Raw genomic sequence first — 6,134 nt, forward strand, 5'->3', positions numbered from 1 at the left:
AAGCCAGCAATTATGACAGAGTGAGATAAACAACATGAGGTTGGGGGCAGGGGAGTACAGAAGCGTAGGAATCCTGTCTTTATTTTCCACTTCTTGATTCTGTTTGGGCTCTATCTTAACATTTAAAAAAAAAAGAAGAGAATCAAAATGGCCCTGAAAGCCATTACAATAAGAATTCAGAACACCAATGTTCAGAGCAGCATTGTTCACAATAACCAAAAGGTGGGAACAACCCAAATGTCAGTCAACAGATGAAGGGATACACAAAAATGTAGTAGATCTTTAAAATGCAATATTGTTTTGCCTTCAAAAGAAATGAAGTTCGAACACAGGGTGCAGTAAGGATGAGAGTTGAAGACGTGTTGCCAAGCGAAATAAGCCAGATAGGAAAGAACAAATACTGTCAACCTTTGCCCCAGTTCTATGCTGAAGTCTCCTCTGCTCAAGCCTCTTCGTCAATATGCATGGAAGCTTAAATCTTCCCTGGTTTTGCTATTTGGGGAATGTGCTAAATCGCTTCAGCCATGTCCGACTCTTTGCGACCCTACGAGCTATACTCTGTCAGTGGGATTTCCCAGGCAAGAATACTGGAGTGGGTTGTCATTCCCTTCTCCAGGGCATCTTCCTTGCTCAGGGATCAAACCCAGCTCTCCTGCATTGCAAACAGATTCTTTACCATCTGAGCTACCGACCCCACTTTGAAAAAGACACCCAGTGTTCTCCTTAGTTTCAGAAAGTAATAAATCCTTTGATATGATTTTGGGTGACCTTGGTCTGCAATGCCTTGAAGCAGGGCTTGGGTTCCCAGCCCGAGACTGAGGACAGGTCTCGGCAGTAAACACACCAGATCCTAATCACTAGACCAGTGGTCAGTAAAAGCCCTGGCCCTTTGGCTTTGCAGAAAAGAAAGTTGTGAAGTAAGTAGAATTTTATTAAGAGGACAAAGTATACAATATGTGTGGATAGGCACACAATCAGACTCAGACGGAAGAGCGAGTCACTGAGTCGCATCCTCCTGGCAGTTTGAATTACTTTTTTGGTGTATTTCTTCCAGGTTTCCTTTGGCTAATCATTTTTATTTGCCTGGTTCACAGTCCGTATTTCGTATATCTCAGGATCCTCCCATATGTATGCACACATCTCAGTCAAGCTGGATTCTACCACAAAGGCCTCTGGGTAGACCAGCATTAGTTAGCATCACTCCCCTTTGACCTCCAAGGATGGTTTCTGTGTGCACATGTGGTCAGGGAGGTCTCCAGACTTTGAGAATAAGAAATATATACTCTGGGCAGGGCCAGCTGCCCCCTCACCCCTTGTGTTGTTGAGTGGCTCAGTCATGTCCAACTCTTTGCGACCCCATGGACTGCAACACACTAGGCCTCCCTGTCCATCACGAACTCCCGGAGTATACTCAAACTCATGTCCATTGAGCCGGTGAAGCCATCCAACCATCTCATCCTCTGTCGTCCCCTTCTCCTCCCACCTTCAATCTTTGCCAGCATCAGGATCTTTTCAAATGAGTCAGTTCTTTGAATTAGGTGGCCATAGTATTGGAGTTTCAGTTTCAGCATCAGTCCCTCCAATGAATATTCAGGACTGATTTCCTTTAGGATGGACTGCTTGGATCTCCTTACAGTCCAAGAGACTCTCAAGAGTCTTCTCCAACACCACAGTTCAAAAGCATCAATTCTTTGGCACTCAGCTTTCTTTATAGTCCAAATCTCACATCCATACATGACCACTGGAAAAACCATGCTGCTGCTACTGCTGCTGCTAAGTCGCTTCAGTTGTGTCTGACTGCGCGACACCATAGATGGCAGCCGCCTTAGCTTTGACTAGTTGGACCTTTGTTGGCAAAGTAATCTCCCTGCTTTTTAAAATGCTGTCTAGGATGGTCATAACTTTTCTGCCCAGGAGTAAGTGTCTTAATTTCATGGCTGCAGTCACCATCTGCAGTGATATTGGAGCCCAAAAAAACAAAGTCTCTCACTGTTTCCATTGCTTCCCCATCTATTTGCTGTGAAGTGATGGGACCAGGCAAATTTGGCCTTGGAATATGGAATGAAGCAGGGCAAAGGCTAATAGAGTTTTGCCAAGAGAACACACTGGTCATACCAAAAACCCTTTTCCAACAACACAAAAGAAGACTCTACACATGGACATCACCAGATGGTCAACACTGAAATCAGATTGATTATATTCTTTGCAGCCAAAGATGGAGAAGCTCTATACAGTCAGCAAAAACAAGACTGGGAGCTGACTGTGGCTCAGATCATGAGCTCCTTATTGCCAAGTTCAGACTTAAATTGAAGAAAGTAGGGAAAACCACTAGACTATTCAGTTATGACCTAAATCAAATCCCTTATGATTATACAGTGGATGTGAGAAATAGATTTAAGGGACTAGATCTGATAGAGTGCCTGATGAACTATGGACAGAGGTTCGTGACATTGTACAGGAGATAGGGATCAAGACCATCTCCATGGAAAAGAAATGCAAAAAAGCAAAATGGCTGTCTGGGGAGGCCTTACAAATAGCTGTGAAAATAAGAGAAGTGAAAAGCAAAGGAGAAAAGGAAAGATAATACCCATCTGAATGCAGAGTTCCAAAGAATAGCAAGGAGAGATAAGAAACCCTTCCTTATCTTAGCGATCAATGCAAAGAATTAGAGGAAAATAACAGAATGGGAAAAACTAGAGATCTCTTCCAGAAAAGAGATACCAAGGGATCATGGCATGCAAAGATGGGCTCGATAAAGGACAGAAATGCTATGGACCTAACAGAAGCAGAAGATATTAAGAAGAGGTGGCAAGAATACACAGAAAAACTGTACAAAAAAGATCTTCATGACCCAGAGAATCACGATGGTGTGATCACTCACCCAGAGCCAGAAATCCTGGAAGGTGAAGTCAAGCGGGTCTTAAAAAGCATCACTACAAACAAAGCTAATGGAGGTGATGGAATTCCAGTTGAGCTATTTCAAATCCTGAAGGTGATGCTGTAAAAGTACTGCACTCAATATGCTAGCAAATTTGGAAAACTCAGCAGTGGCCACAGGACTGGAAAAGGGCAGTTTTAATTCCAATCCCAAAGAAAGGCAATGCCAAAGAATGCTCAAACTACCACACAATTGCACTCATCTCACACGCTAGTAAAGTAATGCTCAAAATTCTCCAAGCCAGGCTTCAGCAATATGTTAACCATGAACTTCCAGATGTTCAAGCTGGTTTAGAAAAGGCAGAGGAACCAGAGATCAAATTGCCAACATCCGCTGGATCATCAAAAAAGCAAGACAGTTCCAGAAAAACATCTATTTCTCCTTTATTGACTATGCCAAAGGCTTTGACTGTGTGGATCACAATAAACTGTGGAAAATTCTGTCTGAAAGAGATGGGAATACCAGACCACCTGACCTGCCTCTTGAGAAATCTTGCAGGTCAGGAAGCAACAGTTAGAACTGGACATGGAATAACAGACTGGTTCCAAATAGGAAAAGGAGTAGGTCAAGGCTGTATATTGTCACTCTGCATAACTTATATGCAGAGTACATCATGAGAAACGCTGGGCTGGATGAACACAAGCTGGAATCAAGATTGCGGGGAGAAATATCAATAACCTCAGATATGCAGATGACACCACTCTTATGGCAGGAAGCAAAGAAGAACTTAAGAGTCTCTTGATGAAAGTGGAAGAGGAAAGTGAAAAGGTTGGCTTAAAGCTCAACATTCAGAAAACGAAGATCATGGCATCTGGTCCCATCACTTCATGGGAAATAGATGGGGAAACAGTGGAAACAGTGTCAGGCTTTATTTTGGGGGGCTCCAAAATCACTGCAGATGGTGATTGCACCCATGAAATTAAAAGACGCTTACTCCTTGGAAGGAAAGTTATGACCAACCTAGATAGCATATTCAAAAGCAGAGACATTACTTTGCCAACAAAGGTCCATCTAGTCAAGGCTGTTTTTCCAGTAGTCATGTATGGATGTGAAAGTTGGACTGTGAAGAAAGTTGAGTGCCAAAGAATTGATGCTTTTGAACTGTGGTGTTGGAGAACACTCTTGAGAGTCCCTTGGACTGCAAGGAGATCCAACCAGTCCATCCTAAAGGAGATCAGTCCTGGGTATTCATTGAAAAGACTGATGCTGCACTGAAACTCCAATACTTTGGCCACTTCATGCAAAGAGTTGACTCATTAGAAAAGACTCTGATACTGGGAGGTATTGGGGGCAGGAGGAGAAGGGGACGACAGAGGATGAGATGGCTGGATGGCATCACTGACTCGATGGACGTGAGTCTCAGTGAACTCCAGGAGTTGGTGATGGACAGGAAGGCCTGGTGTGCTGCAATTCATGGGATCACAAAGAGTCGGACACGACTGAGTGACTGAACTGAACCGAACTGAACTGATGGGACCAGAGGCCATGACCTTAGTTTTCTGAATGTTGAGCTTTAAGCCAACTTTTTCACTTTCCTCTTTCAGTTTCATCAAGAGACTCTTTAGTTCCTCTTCGCTTTCTGCCATAAGGGTGGTGTCATCTGCATATCTGAGGTTATTGATATTTCTCCTGGCAATCTTGATTTCAGCTTGTGCTTCTTCCAGCCCAGTGTTTCTCATGATGTACTCTGCATGTAAGTTAAATAAGCAGGGTGACAATATACAGCCTTGAGGTACTCCTTTTCCTATTTGAAACCAGTCTGTTGTTCCATGTCCAGTTCTAACTGTTGCTTCCTGACCTGCATACAGGTTTCTCAAGAGGCAGGTCAGGTGGTCTGGTATTCCCATTTCTTGAGGAATTTTCCACAGTTTATTGTCATCCACACAGTCAAAGGCTTTGGCATAGTCAGTAAAGCAGAAGTAGATGTTTTTCTGGCGCTCTCTTGCTTTTTCGATGATCCAACAGATGTTGACAATTTGATCTCTGGTTCCTCTGCCTTTTCTAAATCCAGCTTGAACATCTGGAAGTTCATGGTTCATGTACTCTTGAAGCCTGGCTTGGGGAATTTTGAGCATTACTTTGCTAGTGTGTGAGAAGAATTCAATTACGTGGTAGTTTGAGCATTCTTTGGCATTGCCTTTCTTTGAGATTGGAATGAAAGCTGACCTTTTCCAGTCCTGTGGCCACTACTGAGTTTTCCAAATTTGCTGGCACATTTAGTGTAGCATTTTCACAGCATCATCTTTTAGGATTTGAAATAGCTCAACTGGAATTCCATCACCTCCACTAGCTTTGTTTGTAGTGATGCTTCCCAAGGCCCACTTGACTTCACCTTCCAGGATGTCTGGCTGTAGGTGAGTGATCACACCATTATGATTCTCTGGGTCTTGAAGATCTTTTTTGTATAGCTCTTCTGTGTATTCTTGCCACCTCTTCTTAATATCCCTGCTTCTGTTCAGTTCAGTTCAGTTCAGTCTCTCAGTCGTGTCCAACTCTGTGACCCCATGAACCACAGCCTGCCAGGCCTCCCTGTCCATCACCAACTCTCGAAGTTTACTCAAACTCATGTCCATTGAGTTGGTGATGCCATTTAACCATTTTATCCTCTGTCATCCCCTTCTCCTCCTGCCTTCAGTCTTTCCCAACATTAGGGTCTTTTCAAATGAGTCTGCTCTTTCTTTGCATCAGGTGGCCAAAATATAGGAGTTTCAGCTTCAACATCAGTCCTTCCAATGAACACTCAGGATTGATCTCCTTTAGGATGGACTGTTTGGATCTCCTTGTAGTCCAAGGGACTGCTTCTGTTAGGTCCATACTATTTCTGTCCTTTATTGTGCCCATCTTTGCATGAAATATTCCCTTGGTATCTCTAATTTGCTTGAAGAGATCTCTAGTCTTTCCCATTCTATTGTTTTCCTGTATTTCTTTGCATTGATCACTGAGAAAGGCCTTCTTATCTCTCCTTGCTATTCTTGGAACTCTGCATTCAAATAGATATATCTTTCCTTTTCTCCTTTGCCTTTCACTTCTCTTCTTTTCACAGCTATTTGTAAGGCCTCCTCAGACAACTATTTTGCCTTTTTGCATTTCTTTTTCTTGGAGATGGTCTTGATCACTGCCTCCTGAATGTCACAAAGCTCTATCCATAGTTCTTCAGGCATTCTATCAGATCTAATCCCTTGAATCTATTTCTCAC

This window comes from Bos mutus, chromosome 5, assembly GCF_027580195.1.
Source record: "Bos mutus isolate GX-2022 chromosome 5, NWIPB_WYAK_1.1, whole genome shotgun sequence".
NCBI classification, from domain to species: domain Eukaryota; kingdom Metazoa; phylum Chordata; class Mammalia; order Artiodactyla; family Bovidae; genus Bos; species Bos mutus.